Source organism: Pseudophryne corroboree, chromosome 7 (assembly GCF_028390025.1).
Source record: "Pseudophryne corroboree isolate aPseCor3 chromosome 7, aPseCor3.hap2, whole genome shotgun sequence".
Classification (NCBI taxonomy): domain Eukaryota; kingdom Metazoa; phylum Chordata; class Amphibia; order Anura; family Myobatrachidae; genus Pseudophryne; species Pseudophryne corroboree.
The window spans coordinates 92658253-92679881 of NC_086450.1; the positions used below are offsets into that span (position 1 = coordinate 92658253).

General features: G+C 45.8%; 1 long non-coding RNA gene across 1 annotated transcript; it reads right to left on the reverse strand.

The window, feature by feature from the left end:
* Positions 1-19294: 19294 nt before the first annotated feature.
* LOC134943421 (uncharacterized) lies at positions 19295-20741 on the reverse strand. The gene is made up of 2 exons (XR_010181521.1): positions 20422-20741; positions 19295-19710 (listed from the first exon to the last, which is right to left on the reverse strand). It is a non-coding gene; the product is annotated as an uncharacterized LOC134943421 (long non-coding RNA).
* Between the last annotated feature and the right edge of the window lie 888 nt (positions 20742-21629).

Here is a 21629-nt window from a genome sequence, read left to right on the forward strand (position 1 = left end):
GCCCCACGCTCGTTCATCACTGGTGCCGGCTCGTTTAAACATGCAGGCCAATCTCATCCATATTTGCCTGCACTGCTATGGAGCCGGGTGACAGGGGAGTGAAGTAACTTCACTCCCCCTGTCACCTACCCCCTGCCGCCGGGTCACCCGTCTGCCGAATCGGCCGTCGGGCAGCTCGGCAGTGGGTCGCTATGTGTGTAGGGCCCATAAGGCTGACAGGTAAGGGCAATTCAGAAAAAGGAAATTTTGACCTAGGGATGCCACAGAAGAAATGCTAATTCTGAGGGCGTCTGGATCATGAAGGTTTGGGAACCACTGGTGTAACGGGTAAAAGGCATAGCTGTGTTCTGTACAGGAATCTGTATTCATTAAGCTGAGTTTATTTATCAAACTGCAGATTTTGAATTCCTTCGATTTCCTGCTTTTTCACAGTGGGATGTAAAGCAGCAATATAACAACATGTACAACACACCTGGTTTTACACTTAGTAATATTGCTGCTTTAAATCTCATGGTGCAAAAATGGCAGTCGGTTACATAGGGGTATATTCAATTGAAGTCGGATCCATTCTGACATTCATTTGTCGGAATGGATCCGACCTGGGCTATTCAATGGACATCTCAATTCGACTTTTAAAAAAGTCGAATTGAGATGCGGGAGGGGAGACGGGGGACAGCCGCGGGCAGACGGGGGAGAGCAGCGCTACCTGCTGCTGTAGCGCTGCTCTCCCCCGTCTGCCCGCAGCTATCCCCCCCCCCAGTCCCTCCTCTCTCACAGCCACCGCTCCCCGTCCCCCCTCTCACAGCTGCCGCTCCCTGTCAGACGCCGCTCGCCGTCTCCCCCTCTCTCACAGCCGCCGCTCACAGCAGCGTCCACCCCGCTCCAGCAAGTGAGGTCTCACTTGCTGGAGCCGGGTGGATGCTGCTGTGAGCGGCGGCTGTGACATCCTCCAGCGCTGCTCACCCCGTCCCTGCCTCAGCTCTCCCCGTCCCCGCCTCGGCTTTCCCCGTCTCCGGCGCTGCTCTCCCCATCTCACTCGACATTTTTTAAAATCGAACTGAGATGGTCGAAAAGGGGGCCAAAACCCGACAAAACAACCACCTGGATCGGCAGCTACTCTGCCGATCTACGTGCTTTTCGACAAGTCGAATTCATCGACTTGTCGAAAAATTTGGGGTTATATTGAATAGGTCGAATCTCGATTCGACCTTAAAAAGTCAAAAACTGCCGTCTTTTTGACAGACGGCAGCTTTCAACTTCAATTGAATATACCCCATAAGCTCCTGGCAGTCTTTCTGTTTTACAGGGATGAACGAATGTGACACTGGCTGCAGGCTGCTCTCACTGGGCTATTATCGCATATTGGTGCCTGTTGCACTGTAATTAGTTCATTTTCATTTGTCTATCAGTTACTGGCAGGGAAGGATTGGCCATAGGCTCTGGTGGGCTGATGGCTCAGGGGGCTGCTCGGTGCTATTTATTCCTAGTAGAAAAAATGGAATCCTCAATAGAGGATTATCATTGAGACCAACATAATGGCAGTGATTTCTAAACGACAACATAGTACTCTGCTGGTGGTGATCCCTTATTTACGTAGTTAAACTTATTTCTGGTATTTGCAGAAGCAAAAAAAGACAAACAAAATCTTTATCACAATTTCAAACTAAACTTAAAACTAGAGATGTGCACTTGAAATTTTTCGGGTTTTGTGTTTTGGTTTTGGGTTCGGTTCCGCAGCCGTGTTTTGGGTTCGACCGCGTTTTGGCAAAACCTCACCGAATTTTTTTGTCGGATTCGGGTGTGTTTTGGATTCGGGTGTTTTTTTTTAAAAACACTAAAAAACAGCTTAAATCATAGAATTTGGGGGTCATTTTGATCCCAAAGTATTATTAACCTCAAAAAACATAATTTCCACTCATTTTCAGTCTATTCTGAATACCTCACAATATTATTTTTAGTCCTAAAATTTGCACCTAGGTCGCTGGATGACTAAGCTAAGCGACCCTAGTGGCCGACACAAACACCGTGCCCATCTAGGAGTGGCACTGCAGTGTCACGCAGGATGGCCCTTCCAAAAAACACTCCCCAAACAGCACATGACGCAAAGAAAAAAAGAGGCGCAATGAGGTAGCTGTGTGAGTAAGATAAGCGACCCTAGTGGCCGACACAAACACCGGGCCCATCTAGGAGTGGCACTGCAGTGTCACGCAGGATGGCCCTTCCAAAAAACCCTCCCCAAACAGCACATGATGCAAAGAAAAAAAGAGGCGCAATGAGGTAGCTGTGTGAGTAAGATAAGCGAACCTAGTGGCCGACACAAACACCGGGCCCATCTAGGAGTGGCACTGCAGTGTCACGCAGGATGGCCCTTCCAAAAAACCCTCCCCAAACAGCACATGACGCAAAGAAAAAAAGAGGCGCAATGAGGTAGCTGTGTGAGTAAGATAAGCGACCCTAGTGGCCGACACAAACACCGTGCCCATCTAGGAGTGGCACTGCAGTGTCACGCAGGATGGCCCTTCCAAAAAACCCTCCCCAAACAGCACATGACGCAAAGAAAAAAAGAGGCGCAATGAGGTAGCTGTGTGAGTAAGATAAGCGACCCTAGTGGCCGACACAAATACCGGGCCCATCTAGGAGTGGCACTGCAGTGTCACGCAGGATGGCCCTTCCAAAAAACCCTCCCCAAACAGCACATGACGCAAAGAAAAATTAAAGAAAAAAGAGGTGCAAGATGGAATTGTCCTTGGGCCCTCCCATCCACCCTTATGTTGTATAAACAGGACATGCACACTTTAACCAACCCATCATTTCAGTGACAGGGTCTGCCACACGACTGTGACTGAAATGACGGGTTGGTTTGGACCCCCACCAAAAAAGAAGCAATTAATCTCTCCTTGCACAAACTGGCTCTACAGAGGCAAGATGTCCACCTCATCATCATCCTCCGATATATCACCGTGTACATCCCCCTCCTCACAGATTATCACTTCGTCCCCACTGGAATCCACCATCTCAGCTCCCTGTGTACTTTGTGGAGGCAATTGCTGCTGGTCAATGTCTCCACGGAGGAATTGATTATAATTCATTTTAATGAACATCATCTTCTCCACATTTTCTGGATGTAACCTCGTACGCCGATTGCTGACAAGGTGAGCGGCGGCACTAAACACTCTTTCGGAGTACACACTTGTGGGAGGGCAACTTAGGGAGAATAAAGCCAGTTTGTGCAAGGGCCTCCAAATTGCCTCTTTTTCCTGCCAGTATAAGTACGGACTGTGTGACGTGCCTACTTGGATGCGGTCACTCATATAATCCTCCACCATTCTTTCAATGGGGAGAGAATCATATGCAGTGACAGTAGACGACATGTCCGTAATCGTTGTCAGGTCCTTCAGTCCGGACCAGATGTCAGCATCAGCAGTCGCTCCAGACTGCCCTGCATCACCGCCAGCGGGTGGGCTCGGAATTCTGAGCCTTTTCCTCGCACCCCCAGTTGCGGGAGAATGTGAAGGAGGAGATGTTGACAGGTCGCGTTCCGCTTGACTTGACAATTTTCTCACCAGCAGGTCTTTCAACCCCAGCAGACTTGTGTCTGCCGGAAAGAGAGATCCAAGGTAGGCTTTAAATCTAGGATCGAGCACGGTGGCCAAAATGTAGTGCTCTGATTTCAACAGATTGACCACCCGTGAATCCTTGTTAAGCGAATTAAGGGCTCCATCCACAAGTCCCACATGCCTAGCGGAATCGCTCCGTGTTAGCTCCTCCTTCAATGTCTCCAGCTTCTACTGCAAAAGCCTGATGAGGGGAATGACCTGACTCAGGCTGGCAGTGTCTGAACTGACTTCACGTGTGGCAAGTTCAAAGGGCATCAGAACCTTGCACAACGTTGAAATCATTCTCCACTGCGCTTGAGACAGGTGCATTCCACCTCCTATATCGTGCTCAATTGTATAGGCTTGAATGGCCTTTTGCTGCTCCTCCAACCTCTGAAGCATATAGAGGGTTGAATTCCACCTCGTTACCACTTCTTGCTTCAGATGATGGCAGGGCAGGTTCAGTAGTTTTTGGTGGTGCTCCAGTCTTCTGTACGTGGTGCCTGTACGCCGAAAGTGTCCCGCAATTCTTCTGGCCACCGACAGCATCTCTTGCACGCCCCTGTCGTTTTTTAAAAAATTCTGCACCACCAAATTCAAGGTATGTGCAAAACATGGGACGTGCTGGAATTTGCCCATATTTAATGCACACACAATATTGCTGGCGTTGTCCGATGCCACAAATCCACAGGAGAGTCCAATTGGGGTAAGCCATTCCGCGATGATCTTCCTCAGTTGCCGTAAGAGGTTTTCAGCTGTGTGCGTATTCTGGAAAGCGGTGATACAAAGCGTAGCCTGCCTAGGAAAGAGTTGGCGTTTGCGAGATGCTGCTACTGGTGCCGCCGCTGCTGTTCTTGCGGCGGGAGTCCATACATCTACCCAGTGGGCTGTCACAGTCATATAGTCCTGACCCTGCCCTGCTCCACTTGTCCACATGTCCGTGGTTAAGTGGACATTGGGTACAGCTGCATTTTTTAGGACACTGGTGAGTCTTTTTCTGAGGTCTGTGTACATTTTCGGTATCGCCTGCCTAGAGAAGTGGAACCTAGATGGTATTTGGTAACGGGGGCACACTACCTCAAGAAATTGTGTAGTTCCCTGTGAACTAACGGCGGATACCGGACGCACGTCTAACACCAACATAGTTGTCAAGGCCTCAGTTATCCGCTTTGCAGCAGGATGACTGCTGTGATATTTCATCTTCCTCGCAAAGGACTGTTGGACAGTCAATTGCTTACTGGAAGTAGTACAAGTGGTCTTCCGACTTCCCCTCTGGGATGACCATCGACTCCCAGCAGCAACAACAGCAGCGCCAGCAGCAGTAGGCGTTACACGCAAGGATGCATCGGAGGAATCCCAGGCAGGAGAGGAATCGTCAGAATTGCCAGTGACATGGCCTGCAGGACTATTGGCATTCCTGGGGAAGGAGGAAATTGACACTGAGGGAGTTGGTGGGGTGGTTTGCGTGAGCTTGGTTACAAGAGGAAGGGATTTACTGGTCAGTGGACTGCTTCCGCTGTCACCCAAAGTTTTTGAACTTGTCACTGACTTATTATGAATGCGCTGCAGGTGACGTATAAGGGAGGATGTTCCGAGGTGGTTAACGTCCTTACCCCTACTTATTACAGCTTGACAAAGGCAACACACGGCTTGACACCTGTTGTCTGCTTTTCTGTTGAAATACCTCCACACTGAAGAGCTGATTTTTTTGGTATTTTCACCAGGCATGTCAACGGCCCTATTCCTCCCACGGACAACAGGTGTCTCCCCGGGTGCCTGACTTAAACAAACCACCTCACCATCAGAATCCTCCTGGTCAATTTCCTCCCCAGCGCCAGCAACACCCATATCCTCCTCATCCTGGTGTACTTCAACACTGACATCTTCAATCTGACTACCAGGAACTGGACTGCGGGTGCTCCTTCCAGCACTTGCAGGGGGCGTGCAAATGGTGGAAGGCGCATGCTCTTCACGTCCAGTGTTGGGAAGGTCAGGCATCGCAACCGACACAATTGGACTCTCCTTGTGGATTTGGGATTTCGAAGAACGCACAGTTCTTTGCGGTGCTTTTGCCAGCTTGAGTCTTTTCAGTTTTCTAGCGAGAGGCTGAGTGCTTCCATCCTCATGTGAAGCTGAACCACTAGCCATGAACATAGGCCAGGGCCTCAGCCATTCCTTGCCACTCCGTGTGGTAAATGGCATATTGGCAAGTTAACGCTTCTCCTCCGACAATTTTATTTTAGGTTTTGTAGTCCTTTTTTTACTGATATTTGGTGTTTTGGATTTGACATGCTCTGTACTATGACATTGGGCATCGGCCTTGGCAGACGACGTTGCTGGCATTTCATCGTCTCGGCCATGACTAGTGGCAGCAGCTTCAGCACGAGGTGGAAGTGGATCTTGATCTTTCCCTAATTTTGGAACCTCAACATTTTTGTTCTCCATATTTTAATAGGCACAACTAAAAGGCACCTCAGGTAAACAATGGAGATGGATGGATACTAGTATACTTATGGATGGACTTCCGAGTGCCGACACAGAGGTAGCTACAGCCGTGGACTACCGTACTGTGTCTGCTGCTAATATAGACTGGATGATAATGAGATGAAATCAATATATATATATGTATGTATATATAATATCACTAGTACTGCAGCCGGACAGGTAGATAATATATTTATTAGGTAATGATGACTGATGACGGACCTGCTGGACACTGTCAGCTCAGCAGCACCGCAGACTGCTACAGTAAGCTACTATACTCTATAGTAGTATGTACAAAGAAGAAAGAAAAAAAAAACCACGGGTAGGTGGTATACAATTATGGATGGACTGCCAAGTGCCGACACAGAGGTAGCTACAGCCGTGGACTACCGTACTGTGTCTGCTGCTAATATAGACTGGATGATAATGAGATGAAATCAATATATATATATATGTATGTATATATAATATCACTAGTACTGCAGCCGGACAGGTAGATAATATATTTATTAGGTAATGATGACTGATGACGGACCTGCTGGACACTGTCAGCTCAGCAGCACCGCAGACTGCTACAGTAAGCTACTATACTATAGTAGTATGTACAAAGAAGAAAGAAGAAAAAAACACGGGTAGGTGGTATACAATTATGGATGGACTGCCGAGTGCCGACACAGAGGTAGCTACAGCCGTGGACTAACGTACTGTGTCTGCTGCTAATATAGACTGGATGATTGATAATGAGATGAAATCAATATATATATGTATGTATATATAATATCACTAGTACTGCAGCCGGACAGGTAGATAATATATTTATTAGGTAATGATGACTGATGACGGACCTGCTGGACACTGTCAGCTCAGCAGCACCGCAGACTGCTACAGTAAGCTACTATACTCTATAGTAGTATGTACAAAGAAGAAAGAAAAAAAAAACCACGGGTAGGTGGTATACAATTATGGATGGACTGCCGAGTGCCGACACAGAGGTAGCTACAGCCGTGGACTACCGTACTGTGTCTGCTGCTAATATAGACTGGATGATAATGAGATGAAATCAATATATATATATGTATGTATATATAATATCACTAGTACTGCAGCCGGACAGGTAGATAATATATTTATTAGGTAATGATGACTGATGACGGACCTGCTGGACACTGTCAGCTCAGCAGCACCGCAGACTGCTACAGTAAGCTACTACACTCTATAGTAGTATGTACAAAGAAGAAAGAAAAAAAAAAAACACGGGTAGGTGGTATACAATTATGGATGGACTGCCTAGTGCCGACACAGAGGTAGCTACAGCCGTGGACTACCGTACTGTGTCTGCTGCTAATATAGACTGGATGATAATGAGATGAAATCAATATATATATATATATATATGTATGTATATATAATATCACTAGTACTGCAGCCGGACAGGTAGATAATATATTTATTAGGTAATGATGACTGATGACGGACCTGCTGGACACTGTCAGCTCAGCAGCACCGCAGACTGCTACAGTAAGCTACTATACTATAGTAGTATGTACAAAGAAGAAAGAAAAAAAAAACCACGGGTAGGTGGTATACAATTATGGATGGACTGCCGAGTGCCGACACAGAGGTAGCTACAGCCGTGGACTAACGTACTGTGTCTGCTGCTAATATAGACTGGATGATTGATAATGAGATGAAATCAATATATATATGTATGTATATATAATATCACTAGTACTGCAGCCGGACAGGTAGATAATATATTTATTAGGTAATGATGACTGATGACGGACCTGCTGGACACTGTCAGCTCAGCAGCACCGCAGACTGCTACAGTAAGCTACTATACTATAGAAATATGTACAAAGAAGAAAGAAAAAAAAAACCACGGGTAGGTGGTATACAATTATGGATGGACTGCCGAGTGCCGACACAGAGGTAGCTACAGCCGTGGACTAACGTACTGTGTCTGCTGCTAATATAGACTGGATGATTGATAATGAGATGAAATCAATATATATATGTATGTATATATAATATCACTAGTACTGCAGCCGGACAGGTAGATAATATATTTATTAGGTAATGATGACTGATGACGGACCTGCTGGACACTGTCAGCTCAGCAGCACCGCAGACTGCTACAGTAAGCTACTATACTATAGTAGTATGTACAAAGAAGAAAGAAAAAAAAAACCACGGGTAGGTGGTATACAATTATGGATGGACTGCCGAGTGCCGACACAGAGGTAGCTACAGCCGTGGACTAACGTACTGTGTCTGCTGCTAATATAGACTGGATGATTGATAATGAGATGAAATCAATATATATATGTATGTATATATAATATCACTAGTACTGCAGCCGGACAGGTAGATAATATATTTATTAGGTAATGATGACTGATGACGGACCTGCTGGACACTGTCAGCTCAGCAGCACCGCAGACTGCTACAGTAAGCTACTATACTATAGTAGTATGTACAAAGAAGAAAGAAAAAAAAAACCACGGGTAGGTGGTATACAATTATGGATGGACTGCCGAGTGCCGACACAGAGGTAGCTACAGCCGTGGACTAACGTACTGTGTCTGCTGCTAATATAGACTGGATGATTGATAATGAGATGAAATCAATATATATATGTATGTATATATAATATCACTAGTACTGCAGCCGGACAGGTAGATAATATATTTATTAGGTAATGATGACTGATGACGGACCTGCTGGACACTGTCAGCTCAGCAGCACCGCAGACTGCTACAGTAAGCTACTATACTATAGTAGTATGTACAAAGAAGAAAGAAAAAAAAAACCACGGGTAGGTGGTATACAATTATGGATGGACTGCCGAGTGCCGACACAGAGGTAGCTACAGCCGTGGACTAACGTACTGTGTCTGCTGCTAATATAGAGTCTAGACTGGATGATAAATCATTGATAATGAGATGAAATCAATATAATATCACTAGTACTGCAGCCGGACAGGTACTATATATATTTATTATGTAATGACTGATGACGGACCTGCTGGACACTGTCAGGTCAGCACAGCACCGCAGACTGCTACAGTAAGCTACTATAGTAGTATGTATAAAGAAGAATGAAAAAAAAAAAAACCACGGGTAGGTGGTATACAATATTATATATATATATATATTATATACAATTATATATATATATATATATTAAACTGGTGGTGATTGATTATTAAACTGGTGGTCACTTCAGGTCACGTTGCAACTTGCAACTAGTACTCCGAGGCCTAAGCAGACAATCACAAAATATATTATTATACTGGTGGTCAGTGTGGTCACAACAATGGCAGTGTGGCACTGACTCTGGCAGCAAAAGTGTGCACTGTACGTTATATGTACTCCTGAGTCCTGCTCTCAGACTCTAACTGCTCCCCACTGTCAGTGTCTCCCCCACAAGTCAGATAATACACTTACAGTCACACTATCTAATCTATAAATATCACTTCAGCAAGTAGTATAGTAGTATACAGTATAGTAGTACTCCTCCTAATAATGCTCCCCAAAATACTGTGTCTCTCTCTTCTCTAAACGGAGAGGACGCCAGCCACGTCCTCTCCCTATGACTCTCAATGCACGTGTGAAAATGGCGGCGACGCGCGGCTCCTTATATAGAATCCGAGTCTCGCGATAGAATCCGAGCCTCGCGAGAATCCGACAGCGTGATGATGACGTTCGGGCGCGCTCGGGTTAGCCGAGCAAGGCGGGAAGATCCGAGCCTGCTCGGACCCGTGTAAAAAAACCTGAAGTTCGGGCGGGTTCGGATTCAGAGGAACCGAACCCGCTCATCTCTACTTAAAACGGGATGCGGTCATGTGACCGGCGGTCAGGATATCAGCACCGGAACCCGCCCGGTGGAAAGCCCGACAGTTGGCATGCTGACTGACAGGGACTATTCCCACTCGTGGGTGTCTATGACACCCATAGAGTGCGAACAGAACCTGTGGCAAGCGCATAGAGTGAGAATAGAACCTGTGGCGAGCGCATAGAGTGAGAATAGAACACCTTTAATGTATAATATCTCTAAAATTGATAGTCAAAATTGATCAATTCTCTGTAACAAATACAGTATCATTATATGATATACAGTAGGTTTTGTGTCTGATTTACCACGGATGGTGTAATGGTTAGCATTACTGCCTCTCAGCACTGAGGTCATGGGTTCAATTCCCACCATGGCCCTAACTGTGTGGAGTTTGTACATTCTCCCCGTGCTTACATGGGTTTCCTCCCACAATCCAAAAATATACTGGTAGGTTAATTGGCTACCAACAATATTAACCCTACTGTGAATGTGTGTGTACATGTGGCAGGGAATATAGAGTGTAAGCTCCACTGGGGTAGGGATTGATGTGAATGGACAAATATTCCATGTAAAGCGCTGCAGAATATGTGTGCACTATATAAATAACTAGTAATACATAAATATAATATCAATTGATTGAATACTGAAATGTATTAATGTCTAGCTAGTTTTCATTTGTGGTCAATGGTCTGTTTCAGTTAGTTATGAGTAACTATTAGTGGTTACACACCAATAATGGATCACTGAATTCTTGACGAATGTTTTGAGTGGTTACTCTGCTGCACTAAATAATACAATTATAACACTTACCAAATAAGATAAATAATATAGGGGGTCATTCCGAGATGATCGTAGCAGTGCTAAATTTAGCACAGCTCCGATCATTCACACTGACATGCGGGGGGGACGCCCAGCACAGGGCTATCCCGCCCCACATGTCAGTGCCGGCCGTCCCCCGCAGAAGTGCAAAGGCATCGCACAGCGGCGATGCCTTTGCACTTCAAGAGTAGCTCCCGACCAGCGCAGCTTTAGCGTACCGGCCGGGAGCTACTCATCGCTCCTCGGCCCGCAGCGGCTGCGTGTACATCATGCAGCCGCTGCGGCCCGCCCCCCGTTCGGTCCGGCTACGCCTGCGTTGGACGGACCACGCCCACGAAACAGCGGCCAAGCGCACTGGAACGCCAGCACATGCGCAGTTCTGACCCGATCGCACCACTGCGATAATCTGCAGCGTACGATCGGGTCAGAATGACCCCCATAGTGCATGAGTACATAAGCATATCAGAGGGCAGCTATTTCCCTGAAAATGTAAATGAAATATGTATGTGATATACGGTAAAGGAAATGATATATTTCGCCATGTGTACTTAGAGCTGGGCTGATACACCTGGCAATCATTGTTTGCTGAATGATACTGTATTTGTAAAAGAGAATTGATTCATTTTTTTTACTTGCAATTTTAGGGATATTTTGCATTAAAGGTTATGTTTTTATACTAGTTTAGTTTAACTTGTGATAATGTGTGCCCCAGAAAAAAAATATTTTGGTCTTTTTGTGCTTTTCCTGCAAATACCAGAAATATACTATTTATTTATTTATTTATTGATTGATTTATTTCTGTAATGCAGTGCCGGCTTCTAACCTGAGGCAGCAGTGCAGGTCAAAACTAGCAGAGGGGAGCCCTGGTTTAGCAATCGCTACTACTGTAATGTATTTTTTTTCCTTGCGTCTTGGTCTGGATGGCCCAGACTCATTCGTGTCTGCTCTTGGGGGGTCATTCTGAGTTGATCGCTCGCTAGCAACTTTTTGCAGCGCTGCGATCAGGATAAATCTCTGCAAAACTGCGCATGCGTATGCACCGCAATGCACAGGCGCGTCGTACGGGTACAAAGAGGATCAGTGCTGGCCAGTGGATTTAACGAAGAAACCATTTGCACAGCTGATCGCAAGGTGATTGACAGAAAGAGGGCATTTGTGGGTGTCAACTGACCGTTTTCTGGGAGTGCTTGGAAAAATGCAAGCGTGTCCAAGCATTTGCAGGGTGGGTGTCTGACGTCAATTCCGGGACCAAAAAGACTGAAGTGATCGCAGAGGCTGAGTAATTCCAGAGCTACTCAGAAACTACAAAAAACTTTTTTGTGCCGTCAGCTGCATAAGCGTCCGCACACTTGCAAAGCAAAAATACACTCCCCCATAGGCGGCGACTATCTGATCGCAGCACAGCAAAAAGTTGCTAGCGAGCGATCAACTCAGAATGACCCCCTTAGTACCAGGAGCCAGCCACCTTACTAAATGTGCAGCGCTGATTAGCCCGCTCACCTCCCCACCCCTTTATTTCCCTCCGCAAACCCTAATGGCCCAGTTTGGCCGCTCCTCTCCTATGCAACAGAAACGTACAGCACTAAAGGAAGCGGGGCACCAATGGTTCCCAGCCGTTGACACTGGCCTTTTTCAATAAATCAGACTGAGGCTCTTGATAATGCTTTATGGCAGATGTAACCAATTGTCAGCAGCCAAGCCTGGTGTTTTATAGGGATGAGCGGGTTCGGTTCCTCGGAATCCGAACCCGCCCGAACTTCATGTTTTTTAACACGGGGCCGAGCGACTCGGATCTTCCCGCCTTGCTCGGTTAACCCGAGCGCGCCCGAACGTCATCATCCCACTGTCGGATTCTCGCGAGGTTCGGATTCTATCGCGAGACTCGGATTCTATATAAGGAGCCGCGCGTCGCCGCCATTTTCACACGTGCATTGAGATTCATAGGGAGAGGACGTGGCTGGCGTCCTCTCCGTTTATAGAGAAGAGAGTGAGACAGTAGAGAGAGACACAGTAGTAATTTTGGGGAGCATTAGGAGGAGTACTAGTTAGTTACTTGCTGAAGTGATAGATAGTGTGACTGTATATATTATCTGACTTGTGGGGGAGACACTGACAGTGGGGAGCAGTTAGAGTCTGAGAGCAGGACTCAGGAGTACATATAACGTACAGTGCACACTTTTGCTGCCAGAGTGCCACACTGCCATTGTGACCACACTGACCACCAGTGTAATATATATTGTGATTGTCTGCTTAGGAGTACTACTTGCAAGTTGCTGATAGTGTGACCAGTGACCTGACCACCAGTCACCACCAGTTTAATATATATATATATATATATATATATATATATATATAATTGTATATAATATATATATAATATTGTATACCACCTACCCGTGGTTTTTTTTTTTTTTTCTTTCTTCTTTATACATACTACTATAGTAGCTTACTGTAGCAGTCTGCGGTGCTGCTGAGCTGACTGTGTCCAGCAGGTCCGTCATCAGTCATTACATAATAAATATATATACCTGTCCGGCTGCAGTACTAGTGATATTATATATATATATATTGATTTCATCTCATTATCATCCAGTCTATATTAGCAGCAGACACAGTACGGTAGTCCACGGCTGTAGCTACCTCTGTGTCGGCAGTCGCTGGTCCATCCATAATTGTATACCACCTACCCGTGGTTTTTTTTTTTTTCTTCTTCTTTATACATACTACTATAGTAGCTTACTGTAGCAGTCTGCGGTGCTGCTGAGCTGACAGTGTCCAGCAGGTCCGTCATCAGTCATTACATAATAAATATATATACCTGTCCGGCTGCAGTACTAGTGATATTATATATATATATATTGATTTCATCTCATTATCATCCAGTCTATATTAGCAGCAGACACAGTACGGTAGTCCACGGCTGTAGCTACCTCTGTGTCGGCAGTCGCTGGTCCATCCATAATTGTATACCACCTACCCGTGGTTTTTTTTTTTTCTTTCTTCTTCTTTATACATACTACTATAGTAGCTTACTGTAGCAGTCTGCGGTGCTGCTGAGCTGACTGTGTCCAGCAGGTCCGTCATCAGTCATTACATAATAAATATATATACCTGTCCGGCTGCAGTACTAGTGATATTATATATATATATATATATATTGATTTCATCTCATTATCATCCAGTCTATATTAGCAGCAGACACAGTACGGTAGTCCACGGCTGTAGCTACCTCTGTGTCGGCAGTCGCTGGTCCATCCATAATTGTATACCACCTACCCGTGGTTTTTTTTTTCTTTCTTCTTCTTTATACATACTACTATAGTAGCTTACTGTAGCAGTCTGCGGTGCTGCTGAGCTGACAGTGTCCAGCAGGTCCATCATCAGTCATTACATAATAAATATATATACCTGTCCGGCTGCAGTACTAGTGATATTATATATATATATATTGATTTCATCTCATTATCATCCAGTCTATATTAGCAGCAGACACAGTACGGTAGTCCACGGCTGTAGCTACCTCTGTGTCGGCAGTCGCTCGTCCATCCATAAGTATACTAGTATCCATCCATCTCCATTGTTTACCTGAGGTGCCTTTTAGTTGTGCCTATTAAAATATGGAGAACAAAAATGTTGAGGTTCCAAAATTAGGGAAAGATCAAGATCCACTTCCACCTCGTGCTGAAGCTGCTGCCACTAGTCATGGCCGAGACGATGAAATGCCAGCAACGTCGTCTGCCAAGGCCGATGCCCAATGTCATAGTACAGAGCATGTAAAATCCAAAACACCAAATATCAGTAAAAAAAGGACTCCAAAATCTAAAATAAAATTGTCGGAGGAGAAGCGTAAACTTCCCAATATGCCATTTACCACACGGAGTGGCAAGGAACGGCTGAGGCCCTGGCCTATGTTCATGGCTAGTGGTTCAGCTTCACATGAGGATGGAAGCACTCAGCCTCTCGCTAGAAAACTGAAAAGACTCAAGCTGGCAAAAGCACCGCAAAGAACTGTGCGTTCTTCGAAATCCCAAATCCACAAGGAGAGTCCAATTGTGTCGGTTGCGATGCCTGACCTTCCCAACACTGGACGTGAAGAGCATGCGCCTTCCACCATTTGCACGCCCCCTGCAAGTGCTGGAAGGAGCACCCGCAGTCCAGTTCCTGATAGTCAGATTGAAGATGTCAGTGTTGAAGTACACCAGGATGAGGAGGATATGGGTGTTGCTGGCGCTGGGGAGGAAATTGACAAGGAGGATTCTGATGGTGAGGTGGTTTGTTTAAGTCAGGCACCCGGGGAGACACCTGTTGTCCGTGGGAGGAATAGGGCCGTTGACATGCCTGGTGAAAATACCAAAAAAATCAGCTCTTCGGTGTGGAAGTATTTCACCAGAAATGCGGACAACATTTGTCAAGCCGTGTGTTGCCTTTGTCAAGCTGTAATAAGTAGGGGTAAGGACGTTAACCACCTCGGAACATCCTCCCTTATACGTCACCTGCAGCGCATTCATAATAAGTCAGTGACAAGTTCAAAAACTTTGGGCGACAGCGGAAGCAGTCCACTGACCAGTAAATCCCTTCCTCTTGTAACCAAGCTCACGCAAACCACCCCACCAACTCCCTCAGTGTCAATTTCCTCCTTCCCCAGGAATGCCAATAGTCCTGCATGCCATGTCACTGGCAATTCTGACGAGTCCTCTCCTGCCTGGGATTCCTCCGATGCATCCTTGCGTGTAACGCCTACTGCTGCTGGCGCTGCTGTTGTTGCTGCTGGGAGTCGATGGTCATCCCAGAGGGGAAGTCGTAAGCCCACTTTTACTACTTCCACCAAGCAATTGACTGTCCAACAGTCCTTTGCGAGGAAGATGAAATATCACAGCAGTCATCCTGTTGCAAAGCGGATAACTGAGGCCTTGACAACTATGTTGGTGTTAGACGTGCGTCCGGTATCCACCGTTAGTTCACAGGGAACTAGACAATTTCTTGAGGCAGTGTGCCCCCGTTACCAAATACCATCTAGGTTCCACTTCTCTAGGCAGGCGATACCGAGAATGTACACGGACGTCAGAAAAAGACTCACCAGTGTCCTAAAAAATGCAGTTGTACCCAATGTCCACTTAACCACGGACATGTGGACAAGTGGAGCAGGGCAGGGTCAGGACTATATGACTGTGACAGCCCACTGGGTAGATGTATGGACTCCCGCCGCAAGAACAGCAGCGGCGGCACCAGTAGCAGCATCTCGCAAACGCCAACTCTTTCCTAGGCAGGCTACGCTTTGTATCACCGGTTTCCAGAATACGCACACAGCTGAAAACCTCTTACGGCAACTGAGGAAGATCATCGCGGAATGGCTTACCCCAATTGGACTCTCCTGTGGATTTGTGGCATCGGACAACGCCAGCAATATTGTGTGTGCATTAAATATGGGCAAATTCCAGCACGTCCCATGTTTTGCACATACCTTGAATTTGGTGGTGCAGAATTTTTTTAAAAACGACAGGGGCGTGCAAGAGATGCTGTCGGTGGCCAGAAGAATTGCGGGACACTTTCGGCGTACAGGCACCACGTACAGAAGACTGGAGCACCACCAAAAACGCCTGAACCTGCCCTGCCATCATCTGAAGCAAGAAGTGGTAACGAGGTGGAATTCAACCCTCTATATGCTTCAGAGGTTGGAGGAGCAGCAAAAGGCCATTCAAGCCTATACAATTGAGCACGATATAGGAGGTGGAATGTACCTGTCTCAAGCGCAGTGGAGAATGATTTCAACGTTGTGCAAGGTTCTGCAACCTTTTGAACTTGCCACACGTGAAGTCAGTTCAGACACTGCCAGCCTGAGTCAGGTCATTCCCCTCATCAGGCTTTTGCAGAAGAAGCTGGAGGCATTGAAGGAGGAGCTAAAAGGGAGCGATTCCGCTAGGCATGTGGGACTTGTGGATGGAGCCCTTAATTCGCTTAACAAGGATTCACGGGTGGTCAATCTGTTGAAATCAGAGCACTACATTTTGGCCACCGTGCTCGATCCTAGATTTAAAACCTACCTTGGATCTCTCTTTCCGGCAGACACAAGTCTGCTGGGGTTCAAAGACCTGCTGGTGACAAAATTGTCAAGTCAAGCGGAATGCGACCTGTCAACATCTCCTCCTTCACATTCTCCCGCAACTGGGGGTGCGAGGAAAAGGCTCAGAATTCCGAGCCCACCCGCTGGCGGTGATGCAGGGCAGTCTGGAGCGACTGCTGATGCTGACATCTGGTCCGGACTGAAGGACCTGACAACGATTACGGACATGTCGTCTACTGTCACTGCATATGATTCTGTCACCATTGAAAGAATGGTGGAGGATTATATGAGTGACCGCATCCAAGTAGGCACGTCAGACAGTCCGTACGTATACTGGCAGGAAAAAGAGGCAATTTGGAGGCCCTTGCACAAACTGGCTTTATTCTACCTAAGTTGCCCTCCCACAAGTGTGTACTCCGAAAGAGTGTTTAGTGCCGCCCCTCACCTTGTCAGCAATCTGCGTACGAGGTTACTTCCAGAAAATGTGGAGAAGATGATGTTCATTAAAATGAATTATAATCAATTCCTCCGTGGAGACATTGACCAGCAGCAATTGCCTCCACAAAGTACACAGGGAGCTGAGATGGTGGATTCCAGTGGGGACGAATTGATAATCTGTGAGGAGCGGGATGTACACGGTGATATATCGGAGGATGATGATGAGGTGGACATCTTGCCTCTGTAGAGCCAGTTTGTGCAAGGAGAGATTAATTGCTTCTTTTTCGGTGGGGGTCCAAACCAACCCGTCATTTCAGTCACAGTCGTGTGGCAGACCCTGTCACTGAAATGATGGGTTGGTTAAAGTGTGCATGTCCTGTTTATACAACATAAGGGTGGGTGGGAGGGCCCAAGGACAATTCCATCTTGCACCTCTTTTTTCTTTCATTTTTATTTGCGTCATGTGCTGTTTGGGGAGTGTTTTTTGGAAGGGCCATCCTGCGTGACACTGCAGTGCCACTCCTAGATGGGCCAGGTGTTTGTGTCGGCCACTAGGGTCGCTTATCTTACTCACACAGCTACCTCATTGCGCCTCTTTTTTTCTTCTTTGCGTCATGTGCTGTTTGGGGAGTGTTTTTTGGAAGGGCCATCCTGCGTGACACTGCAGTGCCACTCCTAGATGGGCCAGGTGTTTGTGTCGGCCACTAGGGTCGCTTATCTTACTCACACAGCTACCTCATTGCGCCTCTTTTTTTCTTCTTTGCGTCATGTGCTGTTTGGGGAGTGTTTTTTGGAAGGGCCATCCTGCGTGACACTGCAGTGCCACTCCTAGATGGGCCAGGTGTTTGTGTCGGCCACTAGGGTCGCTTATCTTACTCACACAGCTACCTCATTGCGCCTCTTTTTTTCTTCTTTGCGTCATGTGCTGTTTGGGGAGTGTTTTTTGGAAGGGCCATCCTGCGTGACACTGCAGTGCCACTCCTAGATGGGCCAGGTGTTTGTGTCGGCCACTAGGGTCGCTTAGCTTACTCACACAGCTACCTCATTGCGCCTCTTTTTTTCTTCTTTGCGTCATGTGCTGTTTGGGGAGTGTTTTTTGGAAGGGCCATCCTGCGTGACACTGCAGTGACACTCCTAGATGGGCCAGGTGTTTGTGTCGGCCACTAGGGTCGCTTAGCTTACTCACACAGCTACCTCATTGCGCCTCTTTTTTTCTTCTTTGCGTCATGTGCTGTTTGGGGAGTGTTTTTTGAAAGGGCCATCCTGCGTGACACTGCAGTGACACTCCTAGATGGGCCAGGTGTTTGTGTCGGCCACTAGGGTCGCTTAGCTTACTCACACAGCTACCTCATTGCGCCTCTTTTTTTCTTCTTTGCGTCATGTGCTGTTTGGGGAGTGTTTTTTGGAAGGGCCATCCTGCGTGACACTGCAGTGACACTCCTAGATGGGCCAGGTGTTTGTGTCGGCCACTAGGGTCGCTTAGCTTACTCACACAGCTACCTCATTGCGCCTCTTTTTTTCTTCTTTGCGTCATGTGCTGTTTTGGGAGTGTTTTTTGGAAGGGCCATCCTGCGTGACACTGCAGTGACACTCCTAGATGGGCCAGGTGTTTGTGTCGGCCACTAGGGTCGCTTAGCTTAGTCATCCAGCGACCTCGGTGCAAATTTTAGGACTAAAAATAATATTGTGAGGTGTGAGGTATTCAGAATAGACTGAAAATGAGTGGAAATTATGGTTTTTGAGGTTAATAATACTTTGGGATCAAAATGACCCCCAAATTCTATGATTTAAGCTGTTTTTTGGGGTTTTTTGAAAAAAACACCCGAATCCAAAACACACCCGAATCCGACAAAAAAAATTCGGTGAGGTTTTGCCAAAACGCGGTCGAACCCAAAACACGGCCGCGGAACCGAACACAAAACCAAAACACAAAACCCGAAAAATTGCAAGTGCACATCCCTAGTGTTTTATGTAGTGTGACTCAGTGTATTAGCGTGGCTTGCTATGCTGAATACTGCTGATAAACAGCCATTAATAAATACGACAAATCAAACAGTCAGAAAGGATAACAGAGATCATCTTTATTCCAATTGAAGGTTGTGTTCTGTACTTGTCATCAGATTAATGGCTGACTGTCCTCCTCTCGCTGATGACCCAGTCTCACATTATTTCTTAGGAAATCCATGAAACGTCTGAAGACGTTAATAGGTGGTAATTCGGGATTTCTCCTTGTACGACCAACTTTAGATTCCAGTTTGGTTATGGTCTCTCCATTGGACTCTATGTATGTGACCTTGGTGTACACTGGGGTGATTAATCGGTTGTCCTCTGATAGTACATTGAACACATACATGCCTCTCTTCATTGGATAAGAATAAGGGGGCCAGATAGGGTGGGATGCGTTTTGCGGCATTGCCATTTCCACTAGTTGGTTGTCAGGAGTGTCGCTGCTAGGACAACGCTCAGAGGAGAGCTCTGAAAAGGTACAGAGGTTATGATGGTTATATATAATGAGAGACCAGGAGATTTCAAATGGACAATTACAGCAATAGCTGGAAGTGTAGAATGTAAATACATTCCGCACCATTGTCCTTATTTATCAATGAGTGATAAATTTCACCGTGAGTGATAAATTGCATCAGCCAATCCGTTCCTAACTGTCATTCTTCAAACCCAGCCTGTGACATGGAAGTTAGGAGCTGATTGGCTGGTGCAATTTATCACTCACAGTGAAATGTATCACTCATTGATAAATAAGGGCACATATTTCTACATTTAAAACAATTTGCACTCTATTAACCCCCACGCTGCTGAGGTTCTTCTCAGCCCTGTGTTAAGGATATTTTTCTCTGATTGTTCTTGTCACTTGTTTTAAAAACTCAAGGTCAAATTCCATCAGAGAAATGTGCTCAGTGCCACCTGTACCAAATGTAAGTAGGTAAGTACTGTATGATAGGTCTATAGATTACTGGTGGAAATATGAAAAGGAGAGTGTGTATGTTTCTTTATTTTATTCTTATGTTACGTCCCGCACCCTTCTCTTAGCAGGACTGTGACAGGAGAGAGATAAGGAAAGTTAGCTATGAGGACAGACAGGAGATTATAATGGATTTTCATGGGAAATAGAATTTAGCAGTCTATGTTTTTCATCTACTGAATTTTTTACACTTTCTAAAAATGAATTACCTGCCAGATGCAATCCTAGATTGTGTGATTCCGCCTGTTCCAAATCTCAGATGACCCCTGTCCTCCGATAATATCAGGTTTATAATAAAATAGCTAAAGCATTTTGTAAGTGATGAGCTCAGCAAATCTATGTCGTCATTAGGCTACCAGGACACAGACTTATGCTGATGTCACAGTATTCTGACCCATGTGACATTTGTCATAATCGCTGTGTGGCATATATAATGGGTGGTCAGCACACAGGGTAACTGCAGCTTATGTGTATCATTAGTGGGAAAGTGTATGATTGTGATGTACATTGAGGTTACATTATTTATACTATATGTTAGTAGCACATGCCCTCGAGTATTAGCCAGGCCACCCCTTGGACCAGATGTATGAAGCCTTGAAAAGTAATAAATTGCATGGGGATAAAGTACCAACCAACCAGCTCCTAACTGTCATTTTTCAAACCCAGCCTGTGACATGGCAGTTAGGAGCTGATTGGCTGGTACTTTATCACCGTGAAATTTATAACTTTTCAAGGCTTAGTACATGTCCCCCCTTATATCACCCAGCAACACAGCCATCCACCATATTCCTACCCAGCAAATGCTGGAACATTTCATGTAAATGAGCTCAGTACAGGTTACTGTAAGTGGGAAATAAGATCACTGACCAGTTGGAGGAAATGGGGTATCTATATATACAGTATATATATATATATATATATATATATATATATTTATGCAGAACTGAATCTCCTAAGGTAGTCTTCTTTACCCCCTGCATGAAATCGTCTCACGTTATAGCTTTTACATGGACATTTCCACTGGTAGCATTATCTCATCATGACAAACGTCTGACTATAGTCTGGTTCTTCTCCATCACCTCCAGCTACAGTTAGTACTAGCAGTCTCACTCATATTAAGGGGTACATTTACTAAGCTCCGTGTTACCTGGAAGTGTTTGGCCATGGTTACAAAGGCGGGAATTTACCAAAGTCAAAACACAGGAGCGTTGGCTTGAATAGAAGTTTAAAACACGGGTGCACATGCTAATACCTACACATACACCGTCGGACAAACTCAGAAGTACTTTCCATAGGAAACACTCTAACACGGGAATTTACCCAAATTATATTTGCAAATCTGGTCCTAACATGAGCGTGAATTACTTAAACTCGACCCAGAATAGAAGTTTCAAATACGTCACTTTTCCCCAGTGTG